We start from the raw sequence: 18,813 nt of genomic DNA, 5'->3' as shown, positions 1-18,813 counted from the left end.
GTGAGTATTGCTTCTGTGGTGAGGATGGTTCTTTGGAGGCCATAGTGCCAATCTTGGTGTGCTGCTCCACCAAGAACTGATACACCTCCTACATCACAAGATAATTGCGGATGAGGAAGGCCAATCAGCCCATCTCAATTCATCCATTCAGAAAGATCCTAAAGTCTCCCCACCCCCAATGTTTCATTTAATTGTTTCTTAAATAATTCCAGGGTTTTGACTTCCACTACTCAATCCAGAAATCTATTCCATATGTTGATCACTCTTTGTGTGAAGAATTTCCTGACAAAGGCTAAATTTGCCTTTTTATCAGTTTGAACCTGTGTCCCCTTTGTTCTAATCTCATAATTTAATTTAAAGTAAAATCCTGGATATACTATTTCCATTCCCTTAACTAGCCAATTTACCTCTATATGGTCACCTCTTTTCCAGTAGCGATCATTGGACTCAGATATTAGTCTATTAATTCCAACTCTTCCCAGTAGCTATGTTATAAATAACTCATCACCATCCTTTCTCGCTCCCCCCCCCCCCCATTCTATCTCTTCTTCCATGTAAGTATGCTGTTTGACTGAATCGTTCACAATTGCTAATGAAAATGCCCTGAGAGAAGTTTAGCGGAAAGTATGCACCTTATCTTTCAGTTGGAATTACGGCATGATGATGGATGAAGTCCAGCGAAATTACTGTTTTTCTTAATTCTCTTAATGAGAAAGCCTGTCACCAGTGATTTATTTGATACGGGCTGTAAACTGTGCTTCGTTTGATCCTATTATCTGTGCTCTCAAACCATCTCTTTGCCTTGCAACTTACATTGTCCAAGGAGGCCATTTGATATATGGCTTTTTTTTTTGGCGGGGAGAATGTTGTTTCAAAATTAGCGGAACAGGTTGCTGGGGTGGATTGGTTATAGGGTGCAGTGTTTTTGGTTTTGTCCTGTTATCTTTAGTTAGGCATTGCCAGAGATCGGGATCTGACGGTCCCCTTTTTATGAGACCTATCAGTAACTGTATAGGTAGATCTCATACCCAGCTTTTAAATTAAGAGTAATGGCCCATTAATCAGAGCTGCTCCCATTGTCTGGTCAATGCGGTGTGGAAGATTTACACAGCCTTGGTCAGAGGCTGCAGACACTGACATATTTTTCTCCTCAGTGCTCCAAGCTGGTCATTTAGAAAAGACTTGAAGCTGCTGAAAGGTTCATCTTTGTCCCTTTGGTGAAATGCTGTCGTCTGAAGGAAGCAATTACTAGGTGTTGTTTGACAAAGTGACTTTTGTAACTTTTTACAAATGGCATGAAAACGTGCAAAATACCTGCTTCATTGAATCACTTTAGATAGATGCATGTGTGCAGGCTGGAAAATTGTTTCTACTGAAGAAAATAAGAAAAGGAGTTATGCTTTGAATGTATAAATGAGAACGTCAGAGATTTTGTGATATGCTTTACTGAAATCAGATTGTATGTGCCCCTCCTGTACAGTAACTATTGTCGCATTGATAGTAATTCTCATTGCCACAGTCATGAGTATTGGGTATAATGAATACTGCTAAAGGGTGTCTGATTTATAATACACAATTTATATAGCAGAGTAGCTTTAAAGTGTTCTTCAATGTGGGTTGGCTGCCAGTGCTCTGAAATTGCCCCATTTACATGGCATGATTGTGTATTCACAATTGTTTAAAATCACAACTGAGATTTAGAAACAACAGCACGTGTGGAGCTGCTTTCAAGTTAAAACTGCAGCTTTAGGTTTCTGGCCGTGAACCTTCGCTAATGTCAGGAAAAGGCTCACATTGGCCAGTGATGTGAAAACCCCATTGCAGGCCTGTATGGTTGGACTGAGGCCAGTGGCAGTTGTGCCGCCAGAGGGGGCAATTTAATGTCATTTAACTGTCAAAGGAACTTTGGCTTCAGAATCTGGGAATTAAACCATCTTGTAAGGTAGTATTCTGAGCGTCCAGAGGAATGCACACCACCTTGTTTGCACTATATAAGTGCCTGTGATGGCAATTGCATTAAAGAAGATAATGCAAAATGTAATTCCGGGATAAGAAAGTGTGCAAAGCATTTGAAAGAAAGACTTACTTGCATTTATATAGACCCTTTCACGACCTCAGGACATCCCAAAGCTTTACCGCCAATGAAGTACTTTTGAAGTGTAGTCACTGTGATAATGTAGGAAATGCGATAGCCAATTTGCTCACCAAAAGCTCCCACAAACAGCAATGAGATAATGACCAGATTATCTGTTTGTGATGTTGGTTGTGGGATGAATATTGGTCAGGACACCAGGGAGAACTCGCCTATTCTTCTTCGAAGTAGGAATCCGTGGGATCTTTTACATCCACCTGAGAGGGGCAAACTTAGTTTAACGTCTCATCCGAAGGATGGCATCGCTGGCATTTTCTTTCTTTCTTTCAAAGCATTTGATCCGAAAGATGGCTCTCACGCTGTTTTCAAATGGCTCCCGAAAGAGGTTATTGAACTGTATTGCAAGGTGAAGTTGTTTCGCTTCATAGATTTGCTAAGTTAGAAATTACAAGTGAACATTTTGCAACTTTATTTGCAGAAGAGAAGCACAAATGATAAAACTCTCAACAGTCAAGGACTTCAAGGACATTATCTGCAGGGTGTGCTGTTTAGGAAGGCTTGAAGATCATTAGCGCTGTTAATCTGTTTCCTCTCATCATGTTTATGACAAAAGATTGAAATTTGAAGCTTGCAAAGCAAAAAGACATTAGCTCTGCAGAAAAATGTTTTTGTAAATACTGCTTGGAAAACAATCCGCTTTGACTCAGTGCACTTTTTCTCCTACATTTTGTAATACTGCTTCATGTTTCCCTCACTGTGGACAAAGGACAGTTTTCCTCTTCCCCTGTCTACTGCACACTCTATCTCTCACTCACACTTACACACACACACACACACACACACACACACATCTCTGATTTCATTCACAGATACTCACTGGTAAATGCAGTACCATTTTTTTTTACAGAGCTGCATGGTGTAATTAAATACCAAATATGCACGCACATACACCCTTACGGTTTTTGCTGCACACATGCTTTAACCCCAGTTTGATCTTGTTGCTGCCTCAGCATCACTTCAAATGCATTTTCTAGAAGCGGGGGATCACTGGATTGCAGAACATTGGCCATTTCTGCCTATTTTTCACCCACTCCCTCTCCTGAAGGACTGGGATACATTTCCACAGGTATTAAGCATAATCCCATGCCTTACCCAAGTGGCATTCTTCATTTGTGAAACTAGTCAGTGAGTATTGGCTGGCTTTCCAATTGTGGCACACATTACAACTATCCTCAACCAGCATCTATACTCATGTATTTTCTGGAAGGGGCCATTGGATCATGAGCAGCGGTGGGAACCCTGGTTGATTTCTCCTTCCTAGCCCAGGGCTTGTACTGTTGCACCCCTTCAAGATGACCTAGCTTATTATAGACTGAAATTCATCTGGGATTTTCTGCTCTACATGGCTCAGCAACATATTGCATTTACCAACTGAGCCATCAGGGAGCTACAGTAGTAATTTTATTATGTTTTAGCTATCTTAAGCAGTAGGGAGTAAATTGAAATGGTGATTACATGGAAGAAACTAGAAAGAATGTAAAATATAGCACTTATTATAACATTCAGCAATCCATTTGAGGTTTATGGCAGCAAAAATGTTGGCCTCAAATATTTACGCTGTTAAGCAACCACAAAGAAATAAATAACAATACAAGAATTGGCAATATTAACAGGTGAGTTATATTGTGCATTCAAAGCTTCCAAGTGGGAAAAAAAGCTTCATTATATCGGAAAAATTCAACTTGCATATACATTAAACATTTCAAATGAGACTCAAATTTTGTTCAGTGGACTCTTGCACAACATGTGTGGTGTGTATTAACTATTTTTGGATGCAGTTCTAGTGGAGAAAACAGGCTGCTGAAAAAAAAATGTTTGTCCAGTGTGTTTATGTATGACATAAAATAATACTACTGTATTTATCTTCCAAGCCCATTTAATGCAGTGTATTTCCTAAAATATTCTAGGATGCAGTCTGCAAATGAATACCATGCTGGAGACCTCTCCTTTGAAACAGCATCAATCTTAACAGTTGTGCATGGGAACTCCATGAAACATTGGAAATGAGATAAATTTGATGAAGAGGTAACAGTAGCTCCTCAATGTCTCAGCAAGTTCATCAAATGAGCAGTTCAACCATTCAGGCCAAGAAGGTCCCTGTTTCAGTCCTTGGTCTGTGCTGAATTTGCTGGCCTTGGCCAGGGCAGTAGTGGAGTGCTAAAATTGCCCTCAGCACCCTCAGGTTAGGGAGGAGAAAGTCAGCTAGGATTCCTGCTCCTAATCCAAGAGCTCCTGATGGAACTGCACGAGTAGATGTTGGATTGGGCTGTGATAATACATGTAGTAGTATATAGCCTGTCAGTGCTCAATACATGAATAATGGCCACTTGGGTGAAGTACCAAATTACATTTTTGGGCCTTTTCTTCCCTTGTTACTCTAGATATTTTGGCTTCCATATTTGGACTACTCTAATAGATGAGTTTTTGGCACTTATGCACACGATCTTTACTGGTTCTAATCTAGGTAAATTTTGATAGCATGCCTAGGGAAACAAACAGAAAATCTTTCTTTAGAATTGCCTTGGCTACTGGATCTATCCTCTGCCTCTGCAGAATCTTCCTCACTTATCACAAACACCAGATTTAGATTTAGGCTTTAATTGTCCAGTGCATTTATTGAAAATAGATGAGAAGGCAAATAAATAACAGCAATATGAGTATATTTACAGTAAATATTAGACCAAGCTAACTTTTGAAATAGAAAATAATAAATGGGTCGCAATCTGTATACTAAGCTATGTACCTTATAATTAGTGTTCATATGCACAGTTATGCTTTCGCCTTTACATTTGTACTAACTCTGAGACTAACTGGCTTAACCTGACCTTTATGAGAACTAAAGACAAAGGGGTAGGAATTTCGCTTCTGTGCTCACCAGCCTGCGATTTTCTGCCCATTAAAGTGAATGGGTGGAAAATTGTGGGCTTACGAGTACAGAAGCAGAATTTCTAACACCAACTCTCTTATTTGAAGAATGTAAGCTAATGAAATACCACTGAAACAATTGCTAGGTCTTTGTGTATTTGAATAGCTGTTGGCTAAATTCAAAAGGAGCTGTAGGTCATACACATAATTCAAAAAATCACAAAGTTGTTTGTGTTTGAATTATATGGCTTGGCTCCTCCCTAAAGCTATCTGGTCAGAACATTGTATTGAGTTAGGCCGGTGTTATAATTTGGAATACATTGGGTTTTTAACTCCTTTTTGTGATGCAACTGAACGAAAGGATGCACTTCCAAGCTAAACTTAGAGAAAAATGCTTTATTTTTGTCTCACAATGGCTTATGTTCTCTGTAGAGCTGAAACCCTGGCAAGTACCACATTCAGGAGAAAAAAATAAATAAAAAGTATAACCCAATTTTGTGGATAAAACACTCAAATCAATAAATGCATCTGTCTGGCTGACAAATTATATTGTGACATCAGGCCTGTCTGTTAGGTTCATATAGCTAACAGGACCCTAGCTTGGGAGAGAGGGCTGTGTTTGTGCTACAGGAACTAAGTGCAACAGAATGTAAAAGCTTTTGAGATGTTCAGTACTATATTAAATGCAATACATTTAACTGCAATAAGGTGGGACAGAGTGGGAAAAAGTTTCTTTTCCCTTATTCTTTGATGGGATTGTCATCCCAGCTGTAGTTTTTTGATCCATTTTCAGTCCAGTTAGTGAGAGAGCAAAACATGTTGGCTATTTTATTTTTACCTTTGCATTGAGTTTTGTGCTCGTCAAAGTGAGGGAAGTTAGTGGTAGGGAATGGAACATTTTTCCGTTTTCACATCCATTGCCAACATCAATCATCTTTAATTACGTATAGCTCCCACTGCTCCACTCTCACAAAGTGCTCACATCGCAACCTCAAAAGAACACCTTCCACTGCATTAGTGTGACATTTTTACATTTGCCATACCAGCCATCCTGTTGCCCCTCTGAAGGAGATTGGCAACTTAATGCCAATTAGTGCTGAAATAGGGGGGCAGTGTTGTGCTTTGGACCTGCACCCACGAGGAACTAGATTGAGATTGCCCAAACTCATTTCATGTAAGAACTGTGCACCCAGATTTGAGCCTAGGACTCAGGTTTGCAAGGCCAATGTCTAACCCACTGTACTGCCTATTCCTTGAAATGTGTTATAGTTTTAATTGTGCTAAGTTTTGTCTAGACATATAGTTATGCATTTGCTATGGCCTTATGATCTTCAGCTGTGTATAGCATTTGACTGTTCTCAACTTGTGCTAATGATCTGGCATTCTATTCTATCTGGCTAGCCTTGCACAGCAGTGGACCATGAAGTTATTAGCACTGATTAGCCTGTACTACAATACAAACCATTACAATACTTGACTAGCCTTGCAGCCTTGAGTTAATTTTGTTGTAGACTGTCTTGGATCATTGTGAGCCAGATGTTCTCTTCTATTGTTTTTACATTATGTAGTCAATATTTATAGTTTAATATGTTTGAGGAAACAACTAGAGTTACGTTTTTATATTGCAATTATATTATGTTGAAGCTTTCCCAATGGATAAATGCATTGGGCAATGTGATACTGAACCATATAGATTTGAAAGTCTGTCATAAAGTGAAATCAAAGTCCCACTTGTGCTATTCTTTATAGAATGTGTTTAATGTGGGATAGTGTAAAGAGTAAAGCACCTTAGGGAAAAATAAGGCCCTAGGTCAGATAGCAGATCCTTAGTTAGCTGATTGGAGCGGAAACAGCAGCAGGGGTGCTGCAACTGGCTTCACTGTCTCTGGACTAGAGAGGAGGGAAAACATCAGACAAGATTCCTCCTTCTGATGGTTATCTAGTGACCCTAACGAACACCTCATTGATCCAAATTGTTCAATACTACCATGGATGTTGCATTGATCCACTGCACCATCAGGTGAGCTCTGACACAACTGTCTTCTGATGCAAACTACTGTGGAGACAAACTATTTCAGAAAACAAGAAGATTACAGATAGGAAAATTACTGGGCTGATTTTTCTCTCCCGGTACTTACCAGGACCAAAGTGGGTGCAAACTACCATACCAGAAGTGCGCTGCACCCGGGACGCACTTGGCTTTCCTGCTGGCCTTCATTACCATTTATAAAATGAATGTCAGGCATTGCTGGAGATGCTTGACTGTAGGGACAGTAAAATCGGGTCCAATTCAGGCCTTAAAGGCAGCAGTACCGTTGAAGGAGCAGGTGTAGACAAAGACTCATGGGAGTGGCAGAAGATTTGATTTTTGCAGGAAATAGGCCAGGAATTTATTTCTGGACGCCTTTGGATGACTTGTGGTAAGTTTTTAATTTATACCTGCTCGAAGCAGCGATTTGTTTGTCAGTAGTCTTCTCATTTATTTGAAGGTTCTGCTGTCCGTGAATGAGTTCATGCTGCTGTACCATGGCTGGGATGGCGGCAACACTCCAAGCAGCAGTCAGGGCACCACTGCTGAGAGGAAACCGGTGTGTCGAGGAACGGGGAAAACAAGTGTGGGTATGAAGAATGATGATGTGAGAGTAGGAGAAGGGTGCTGATTTTATTGTGAGGCTTCTCTTTTTATTCAAGGTGGCATGGGACAAATATATGTTCGCGGGGGTGTGGGTTGGGATCTTACAGTGTGGTGGTGAAACAGTTGTTAGTGGCTCTGGAGAGGCTCAGGCGAATGAATTCAGCAGTTGTCAAAAGGTTGTCTCTCTTCATCTTCCTCCACAAATAAGTCATATTGCAAACGGGGGGGGGTGGTGGGGGGGGGGAATGGGGGAAAGAGTGGCACAGACCTCCACGAATTACAGCATTTGGCAACAAGTCCTGAAGCAGCAAAATTATTTTATGTTCAAAAAATCTAAAATCTAAAATAAATACCTAACGTGATAACACCAGATGTCTGTTCACACTTCTGGTTCCTAAACAACAGCTCAGCAATCAGTAGTGCCAGGTTTTTATGGGCACACTTTGCTCAGAACTACACCCAGTGCTATTAGAGAAATTTTGGGTGTAAAGCCCTCAGACATTCATTTGCGTAATAGTTATATTACTGCATTTTGTTCCGGTGCAGACACCAGAAAAGTTATAGAGAAAGTTTGGGTGCAGTGTTATTCAGGTGCAAAATTAAGCCAAGGTGTAGCACCCATTTTTCGTCTGCATTGCACCCATTTTTCATGCACCATGTGGCAGCAGGGCAGAGAAAATCACCATACATTTTTCAGGAGGGGAGGAGGAAGAGAGAACTACATAAAATAAAGAAAATGCATCTGTCCTGCAAGATGAATTTTGATTGGGAAACAAGTTAAGGAGTAGACTTCATAGGTGGTAAACTCAGGATTACATCCCCAGCGCTAGAACAGAGGACAGGTAGATCAGGCAAACTAATAAGCATTTAGCTATCCTACTCGATCTATTTCAATATTCATAACCAGATCTAGCAACATTTCACCCTTTTTCAGGCCTAACAACATACTGCTTGAGGAAGAGGAATTCTAGTTTGTGGGGCATTGGTTAAATAGGGAAAAGTGAGGCATTTAAACTAGGAAGGGGGAACAGGGAAAATAAAACTAACCAGGATCAGCTAATAGTAAAGGAAGAAATAGATGAGAATAATATTCAAGCAGAAAACTATTCAGCACGAGAGATATATAATAGAGGAATAAAATCAAATGGACTAGTTACAAACAGGGAAAGGACTGAAGTAAAGGGAGTTGTGTAGTTTAGACTCAAAAAAAGTCATGGGAAATGTTACAAAAAGGTTAAAGTCTTTTGACGGCAATGTGCAGAGTGTGGGAAATAAACTGGGGGAACTGGAAGCAATTATCGTACAGGAAAATCTAGACTTAATAACATTAACAGAAACCTGGCCGCAAACTGAGCAAGAATGGAAAATAAATATATTAGGGTATAATATATTTAGGAGGATAGAAAAGATATGAAAGGAGGCAGAGTGGGAATATTTGTAAAAGAGGGAATACATGCTGTAGGGAGAATTGATATAGACAAGAAAGTGGTAGAGACATGGTCAATATGGGTGGAGCTCAAAGATAAATAAAATAAAGGGCTTGTTACTCTCGGTATTGTGGATTGTGGTTAGGAAATGGAAGAGGAAATCTGCAGTCAGATTAAACAGATGAGTAAAAATAACAAAATGATTGTTCGCGGAGATTTTAAGTATCCACCTACCGATTGGGACAGAGGGAATAAATGGGAAAAAGAGAATGGAATTCCTAAAATGTGTACGGGGCTCCTTCCTCAAGCAGTATGTTGTTAGGCCTGAAAAAGGGTGAAATGTTGCTAGATCTGGTTATGAATATTGAAATAGATCGAGTAGGATAGCTAAATGTGGTTGAACACCTTGGCAGTTGTGACCACAGTATGATCAGGTTTAAGATCCAACTAGAAAAGGAAAAAGTCAGTACATAAACTAGAACAGGTTGATAAGGCTGTAAAAAGCCAATGGAATTGTAGGTTTTATCACAAGAATATAAAAGTTAAGAGGTAATGATGAGCCTATATAAAACCTTACTAAGACCTCAGTTAGAGTATTGCGTGCAGTATTGGGCTCCATGCTATAGAAAGGCTTTAGAGAGGATAAAATGCAGATTCACTAGGCTGCTGCCTGGTATGAGGAAATATTAATATGAAGGAAGACTCAAAATATTGGGCTATTTCCATTAGAACAATGCAGATTAGGTGGCAATATGATAGAAGTCTTTAAATTATGGAAGATGGGACAAGGTTATTGGACGGAAATTGTTTCCAGTAGTTGAGGAGTCCAGAAAAAGGGGCCGTAGGTAGAAGATTCAATGTAAGAGATAAAAAACAGAGTGCAAGAAAAAACTTCTTTACACAGAGAGTTGTGAGGCTGTGGAATTCCCTTCCATGGTTATTGGTTGAGGCAGAAACTATGTCAATATTCAAGATTAGATTGGATAGGGAGATAAAGGAAAAGGAGATAAAAGGATATGGGAACAGGGCAGGTAAATGTGATCAGGGCTATTTGCTTGAATGGTGGGTAAACGCCACAACGGACTGGTTGGGCTGAACGATCTGTTTTTGTCTTGTAACTTTTATAGATTTCTGCATTTAATTTTCTTAATGCTAAGTGTACTGTACAAAACCAACCTGAAATTTGCATTTAATATTTTAAATGCTGCAGTTTTACAAAAAGCATTTTAGATAAAATAAGTAATGAAGGCAGTGAAAACAAATTTTTCAACTTGTGATCAGATGTTTAAACTTTAATGTATGGTGGCAAGATGTTCCTTGTAGATACACCATCTAATGTGCTTTCCAAGTGGGGGTGGTAGGGTTACAGTTGCAATCATGTTTTCAGTGCGAATAAAATGGAAGCACTTAAGTAGGTTACTTGATATGAAATTTCCTAGTGAAGATTCTGAAAATGAAAATAGTGGTTCAGAAATGAATCGCTTGTTCCTGATAAATGAATTTTTGATGTGTCAGATTTACTAGGCAGTACTAAACAAAGCCAGATGTTTTTTGTTGATATAGCATTATTCTACTGATATCAGGGAAGAATTGTTCCTTTAATACCAAACTGCCAGAAGTGATGGTCATAAAATAACCTAAACCTTGAAAACGGCAATAAAATTTCTGCTTAATTTTTTTTTGAAGTAAAAATACAGAGTCAGTAGTTCACTCTGAGAATGTTAGCCAGGACAGTTCTGTATAATGTATTGCTGCCATCTGTTTTTTTGCACTTTTGGTATTTTTAAGGCAAATATATATTCTCTACATTGAAGTAAACACGAGCGTAATAGAACAATGACTAAATAACAACTTACATTTATTGGAGGTGGGAGGAAGATGTTGGGCAGGAGGCAGGAAAGATTTTGGTGGGGGTGGTGGTGCAAAAGCATAAACAAAGATACACTTTTAAGAATGTAAGGACAGAAACAGCAAATATAGATGAAAATTATAGATGAAAATTATAGATGAAAAAAGTTATTTTTTGACGTACCATGCACAAATGCCAACATAGTCAAATCAACAAGGGGGGATCTCCAACCACATCTGCCAACAAACAAACATGACTAAAATTAAGATCACCATTTAATTTACAGAGCAAGTATGTATTGTAGCTTGATGTTCCTTGTAGATATGGCCCTCTAATGCGCTTTCCAAGTGGCAGTGGTTGGGTTACTATTGTAATCATGTTTTCAGTGCGAATGAAATGGAAGCACTCAAGTAAGTTACTTAACATGAAATTTCCTAGTGAGGATTCTGAAAATGAAAATAGTGGTTCAGAAATGAATCGCTTGTTCCTGGTAAATGGAGTTTTGATTTCCTAGGCAGTACTAAACAAAGTCATATGTGTTTTGTTGATACAGAGGATTGTATCTACAAGGAACAATCTTTCCTTATAAAGCAACAAAAGATATTTGTCTACCTTTGTAAAGAATGCATGGACATAGCCTCCGTTAGGAGAACCACCTAATTGACTCTGGGCATGCAAATCTCAAAGAGCTGGATGGGACAATATGTCTGTGACTCCTACTCCTCCAAACGTAGAGGGGCAGCCATCCTCATTCACAAAGCCCATCCCTTTGTGCTGACCGACAAGATAGCTAATCCAAACGGCCACTATCGGCTGGTAAAGGCCAGTTTATGGGAGACAGACATTATCCTTTTCAACATATTTTCCCTAACGTAGACTACCCCAGCTTAATTACTAACATCTTCCTCACCCTAGCCCCACATCTCATCCCAAAGCTATAAGCTAAACTGTACTCTAGGTCCAGATAAGAGTGAAACCCCTGCATAAAGGGAGCCCCCACCAAGACAGCAAAGGAACTAAAGAGGCACTGTAAAGAGCTTAGCTTACTCATTACTTGTCAAAAACTAATCCCAAATGGCCATAACTTCACCTTCTATTCCAAACCTCTCTGTCTCATTTCCAGAATTGATGACCTCTTCACCTCACAAATTCTACTCCCTTAATATAAGATCCATACTGCTGTCTGACCATGCATCAGTATTCCTCAAGTACAGACATTCTTTTCCATACAAAGACCACGTCACTCGAGTTTCAATAAGTCCCTCCCTGGGATCCCCAATTTCCTCCCCTATTTATATGACAAACGGGCAGACTTTCTAAATAGCAATAGGTGACCCTCATCCTGCTCTGGAGAAGTGCGAAGGCATTGTTCCAAGGTGACATCATAATGTATATGATCAGGGAAAAAGAAGGTCACTCTAACCACCCAGAGCAATTTGGATGGGAAGAACTCACCCTTGAACAACAGTATAAGCATAAGCCTATCCCTCCCAACAATTAGACAAGGCTCTCGTAAAGTGCTAGGAGAGAACTACACTCTCTTCTAGTGGTCAAAACAGAACAGCCGATACACTTCATATGACACTACAAGCAGGGCAATGAGGTAGACAAACTCTTAATATCCATTGTAAGGCAGCAACATTTTAGTAGGACCATTCTTGAAATACTTACCAAAATCACGGCATAACGTCTGACTCCAAGACGATTGATCAGGATTTCTGTAGAGTTCTATATAAGTCTGAATTCACAGCTTCAGCCAAGAACATTCAAGGATATGTAGCCAACTTGCCACTGCAACAGCTGGGCCAGGAGGAGAAGCTAGACTCTCCCATGACTTAAGAGGAAATAAGTCAAGCCATACAAATGATGCAGTGGCTAAGCCCAGGACCTGATGGACGTCCAGCTTTTATAAAAAGCTGGCTCCAAAATTAACTCTCCTTCTGCATGAGGTTCTCCACATGCAGCCCACGCTGCCACATTCTTGAGCACACGGGGAAAGGGACGTGCCCATCAAGCTGTGCTTGTTACAGACCCATCTCTCTGTTAAACTGATTCCAAAATCCTGGCACGGCATCTAAAAATCATCCCCAACCTGATGCATAAAGATCAGAAAGGCTTTATCCATGGGAGACACTTGAAAAGACAAGATGTCCACTGTCTCTTCAACCTCCTACACCACGCTCACTTCCTTCAGGAATCAGCCCGTATGATGACCTTGGCTGCCGAAAAAGCATTTCATGGGATGGAATGGGCCTTGGGGGAACTTCTCTTCACTGGGAGAACACTCAAAACAGAAATGCAAATAAATCCAAATATTCATGGAATCACAGTGGTGGGGATTGAGCTCAGAGTTTCACTGTCGACAGTTCACATGCTTTTCTGTTACTTCTCCAGCATCTATAAGATCCAGGGAATAAGACAAAACTGTCTCTGGATAAAAATTAAACTGTGCAAAAACGAATGCCATACCAGTAGGCATACAGGGTCCCTCAACTGGCATGGATCCATTCTGCTTTAATGGTTCTCTGCAGGCTACATATACATGGGAGTTTATATAACGCTGAACACCAAAACATCTATGTAGATGGGATGCAGCATTGTGGGGTCCACTTTGAACCCTTGTATGGATTTTCAGGGGATCTCGGCATCCCACCAGTCCTGCCTTCAAATATGACCTCATGACAAAGCAGGGAGCAGGCCCACCACTCATCACCGTTGGAATTTGTGAATCAGGTTGGGAAGCACAATTGGAGGAAATGCGTTCCGCTGCAAACTCTTCTCCCCAGCCCAGATTATGCTAGATACACACCATAAACAGTGCAGAATTTTTAGGCTCAGATTTCTTTGAAAGATAGAAAACGATCCCTTGAAAGACTGTGCAGCTTATGCTAAAACCACTAATTCATGTTAATTGTAAAAGAGAGCAATAAAACTTTCTTTGTGATCCTTAGTGTCCTTTGATTTTATGTGGAACACACCAGTGAGTTTCACTGTGCCGTGGTAACTAGGCTATGCAGCTGAACCCAGTGAATCAGATGAACCAAAGCAATGACCAGAGTTTGTAATATTTATCCTCAGTGTGCGTATAGAGCTGTCAATTAAAGCCAGCATCAAATACAAACTCAACCACCTCGACCAGGGCACCAGCTTGATATAACTCGCTCAAGTCTTGCATACCTCGTCACCCCTCATTGAGGTCTTGTACATACAATTAATGCCTCAAAGAGACGTTATCGATTTAGACTTGGAGGTAACTACCTAACCTGCATATCGAAAGCACCTCTGTCCATTTGCACTTCAAAATTGTAATTGGGGGTATACGATTTGCATATTTAAACAGCTTCCAGCCTGAAACAGGTGGCTGTGCTGTTCACCCATTTACAGGTCTACCTGAAAATTGCGCCGAGGTGGGCTCCCTGCCTCGATTTTCAACTACCAGCCACCCGTTTTTCAGGCGGAATGAGTTGAAAATCACCCCCCATTGTTGTAAACAATAGAGGGTGAAAACTTCCATCCAACATAGTACAAAGCTCCTCATATTTCCTCCAATTTAATTAATAATCTGTGTTTAAAAAAAATTGTCTTTTGCAACGATGCACCCTTTTGATTAGCTATAGTTTACTGATTACTGGAGTCCCAAACCAGACAACATGTATGTTCACTCAAAGCCCCATCCTCCCCATCTTTACAGAGACACAAAGACAATAAAAATCTTTTCCAGAAAGCAGCCTTTCTTTAAATTGGTACAATACTAAGCAAAGCAACAAATTAAATGGAAAGGTATATAATGTAGAATGTCTTATAAATTGAAGCAGGATGGATCCTCAATCTCTCACAGAGCTATCAAATCCATCAATGGCCTTCAAGATGAATTCCAGCTCCTTGATGTTGACACCGTCCGATGCCAACAAACAAAACACTTCCTAACCGATTAGCTGAAATGGGCTAGAGTTACACACCCACTCACCGCACTGGAAATCTTCTTTCCAACCAACAAAGACTCAGCAAATCTGATTTTGAAGGAATCTTTATTTCCATGGGCAAAAATTAGCCTAGGAGAGAGAGCTAGGGTGAGCCCTACCCAGTGACAATTGGGATTCCAGATGCGAGGCAATGCACATGGTTTCAAGCTGTGATAATTTGAAAGAAAGGCAAACCATGCCTACCTACACAGGCGGAACCCTAGAGGCATGGCAGATTGTTGGAGAGGCCATGATGGGGAGAGCACATCCTTTACTTTTTCTGGTTGTCCCTCAAGATCCTGCCCTACTAGCAGAAGATTCTGCATGACAGCCATAAAATCAACAAGACCTCATTGAATCAGACCAGGAACACTGCTTTCTGGGCCTCCTCATTGTTACATCCTGACCTAGGACCCTATGTTGGGCAAACTCTTCGGTTTTCCAACTACTGCCTATTGGCGACCTGCCTGTTGGTGACCCGACTGAAGTGACGGCAGATGGCACCTCCCACCCCATCAGTGTATTGCATTGTGGAAGATAGCCCAGGCTGAGAAAATTATGGACTCTAGAAGATAGTCCAGTCTGAGAAAATTAGGTTTCCCCTGAAGTGGAGCTAGGAGAAATATTTTGGAAATATGTTTCCCCTTCACGACCCATTCTGACACACCACCTGCAGGTCCCACACAGCTTGTACGTTGAGCGCCTGGAGCACACTCTACCTGCCCTGAACTGAGTAACTGCCAAAGCCCTGGTGGCACAATCAAAAAATACCAGGCACTTATACACAAACGAGCATGGTAATATACACTAATGCTGCTGACACTAACTGAATCAGATCCTAGGGACTCGGGAAATACCCATTCACTGTCGCAAAGCACCTTTTTAGTGTACCATGTACATTGTATACTGTGAATGTAATGTGCATCAATGTGTTGTAACCAAAGACCAATTGCAACTGGAAAAACATAAAAGAAAAAAACAAATTTGAATTAAGTTATATTTTCAGATTTTTAAAATACAAGTCGCTCCAAGCTAGAGTATATTTTTACAACAGTCTATTCCTGTTGAGTAAATTGCCTGTTTGTCACCGTATAGTGAAGTCATAGTAAGAAATTTCTGTTGCATACATGTAACATCCATGATGTAAAATGTTTCATACTGGCATTACCTTTAATTTGCTGTAAATTTGTCAGTGCAGGACTAATGCAAGTTTATTATGTGCACGTTGGTGTGTGGAGTTTGGGCTGGAAATGTGGTAAAATGTATAATGGTGGGCACAAAAATACTTTGGTGGCAGGCCGGACAGAGTCCGAAAACCTAGGTAACTAAATAGGCTGCAGGTTTATGCAATGACAACTTGCATTTGTATGGCGCCTTTAGCGTAGTAAAACATCCCAAGGAGCTTCACCTGAACTATAAAAACTGTGGTATGTATGAAATGTCAAAATCAATTAAAAATCTGCATTTCAAAGTTACTTTTTGTTTGGACTATTTACTTATCCTCAGAATCCATTTTCATAAAAGATTCAATTGCCCTACAAAGGGTTAAAGACAAGTAGCAATAGCCCATTGCCTTCTCATTTGATTAACATTTAATTTGGTTACTTATCATAAGAAACCATGTCTCCTGCTTGTTAATTGATGACTCGGATTTTTTCACCCCATTTCCTCAAGTGCTATTACTATTTAAATGTTTAATCAATTGGATGTGTAATGAACATTTGCATTTACTGGTAATTGTTGTAATGTATAAAATTAGTTTGATTTCTCTGCTAGTTTCAAAATGCTGGCTCTGATCCGTGGTGATTTTTCTACATTTTTCTGCTAGAGTTAGTATTGCCTTTTGAGTGCCAGAATCCTGGACAGTATCATTTTAGTTTTGGTTGTGCCAGAAGTAGGTTTTCTTTAACTGAAGCCTAACTGGCTTCAGGGAAAGTGTTTCAAAACATAATGCATTGTATAACAAGGTAATGCCAATCTTGTCATTGTGTGATTCTGGAGTTGCACAATCCTTAATTGAAACAGGCTTGCAACTGTGCCTGCAGCCAGATGCTTAACAAAAGCTCATTGTGTTGGCTTTGTTTGTTCTGATTAGTACAGAAAGAAGCCACAGGTCTTACAGTGCACATCGGGGATTGATTTTGTCATATTTTGGAGCTGTCCCGTTATTCAAATTGCAGCATACCCAGATATTGGTGGAGCTTCTCAGGCTCTGAATATTGAAATACTCAAAACTTGAAATTTTTTTAATACTGTGAGAATAGAGAACATAGCACCCCCCCCCCCCAAAAAAAAGTTCAAGTCTTGCGACAGGAGAGTAGAATTGAAGACAGTAGAATTTACATGATTAATATATTATGAAAATTAAGAGCTTCCTCCCCGATACCCAAGTAGAAGGCACCGCCAAGTGTAGTACTAAACTGTGTGGACTAGAAGGTTTCATTCCCGATCTGTGCTGATTTGGGCAATAGTTGAAGCATTATAATGGCCTTATTGTCCCTGGACTAGGATGGGGAAAGATCAACTCAGGTTCCCAGTCCTGATCAGCATTTACAGACTCCAGCTGGAAGGTGCACTTGTGTCAACAACAGATGAGAACAGGGTCAGGCTTGACTGTGATGTTCTTCAAGAAGTCTGCCAACACTCTCTGTCTAGGTTCATACATGAAGAATGACCACTTGGGTGAGGTGCCAGAGGGCTGCCAGCACTCATAGAACCATACCTTGGAGTGAGTCAACCCTTTCAGAAGAGGAAGGGTGTACATTTGAAAAATAATGAATTAAGAGCTTAGACAATGTCTGACAAACTATTGGCTTCTACAGAATAAATGAACTTACTACACATAAAAATATTTTTTTTATTTTAGGTCTGTTTAATAGAGAAACAAAACTGCATAGTATCAAACAGTGGAACCATTTCAGTTTGAAACAGGTAAGGATCAGCTCTCTCATTTATGCGATTAAAAGGTAATTAATTAACTTGGAATATTACTTTACATTAAACTGTTGGAGTAGAATTAGGTGACACAGGTTCAAATTAGGAACGGGTATTTTTAGGACAGACATCAAAACAAAAACCATTGGAATCATTTAAGAAACAATTGTATACTACATTGTGGGGGGAGGGACATTAGGAGCTCTCTGCGATTAAAAGCTAATTAGAGCCTAGAAATAATGGTGGATGATGTTAGGAACATAGGACGTAGGCCATTCAGTCCCTCGAGCCTGTTCCACCATTCAATTAGATCATGGATGATCTGTATCTCAACTCCGTCCACCTGCCTTGGTTCCGTAACCCTGTCTAACAAAAATCTATCAATCTCAGTTTTGAAATTTTCAATTGAACTCCATCCTCAAAAACATTTTGGGGAGAGTGTTCCCTTTGTGTGAAGAAGTGCTTACGGACATCACCCCTGAACAGCCTAACTCTAATTTTAAGGTTATGTCCCCTTGTGTGAACGCTTAACACATTCATAATAAATTCCTCTCACCACTTTTTTTTAAACAGAGGCATTGACCCATTTCAATAAAGTGAGGAGGAGGTACAACATTTACGTTTTATGAACTCTTAGAGGATTACAGTGCCATATACACCAGACGATGTAAGATCAAAAGATAATTATGGATAAGGAAGGCCATTCGGCCCATTTGATTCATCCATCCATAGAGATCCTAATGTCCCTCCCCCACAATGTAGTATACAATTGTTTCTTAAATGATTCCAATGGTTTTTGTTTTGATGTCTGTCCTAAAAATACCCGTTCCTAATTTGAACCTGTGTCAGCTAATTCTACTCCAACAGTTTAATGTAAAGTAATATTCCAAGTTAATTAATTCTATACCCTTAATGCACTTCCATACCTCTATAAGGTCATCTCTAAGATGCCTTTTCCAGGCTGACAAGGCCAAATTTCTCCAGTATAA

At 40.0% G+C, this 18,813-nt stretch overlaps 1 protein-coding gene across 4 annotated transcripts in view; it reads left to right on the top strand.

Annotated features, from left to right (window-relative positions):
- raraa (retinoic acid receptor, alpha a) overlaps positions 1-18,813 on the top strand; it is a 484,346-nt gene that overhangs the window by 104,286 nt on the left and 361,247 nt on the right. For all 4 annotated transcript variants that reach the window (XM_067968843.1, XM_067968840.1, XM_067968839.1 and 1 more), the window contains one exon: positions 17,757-17,821. The gene's annotated coding sequence lies outside the window, so the exon portion shown is untranslated. The remainder of the gene's footprint in view (positions 1-17,756; positions 17,822-18,813) is intronic.

This window comes from Heptranchias perlo, chromosome 30 (assembly GCF_035084215.1).
Source record: "Heptranchias perlo isolate sHepPer1 chromosome 30, sHepPer1.hap1, whole genome shotgun sequence".
In the NCBI taxonomy this organism is placed as follows: domain Eukaryota; kingdom Metazoa; phylum Chordata; class Chondrichthyes; order Hexanchiformes; family Hexanchidae; genus Heptranchias; species Heptranchias perlo.
Note: the sequence above shows the minus strand (reverse complement) of the source record. Positions and strands in the feature narration are given on the sequence as shown.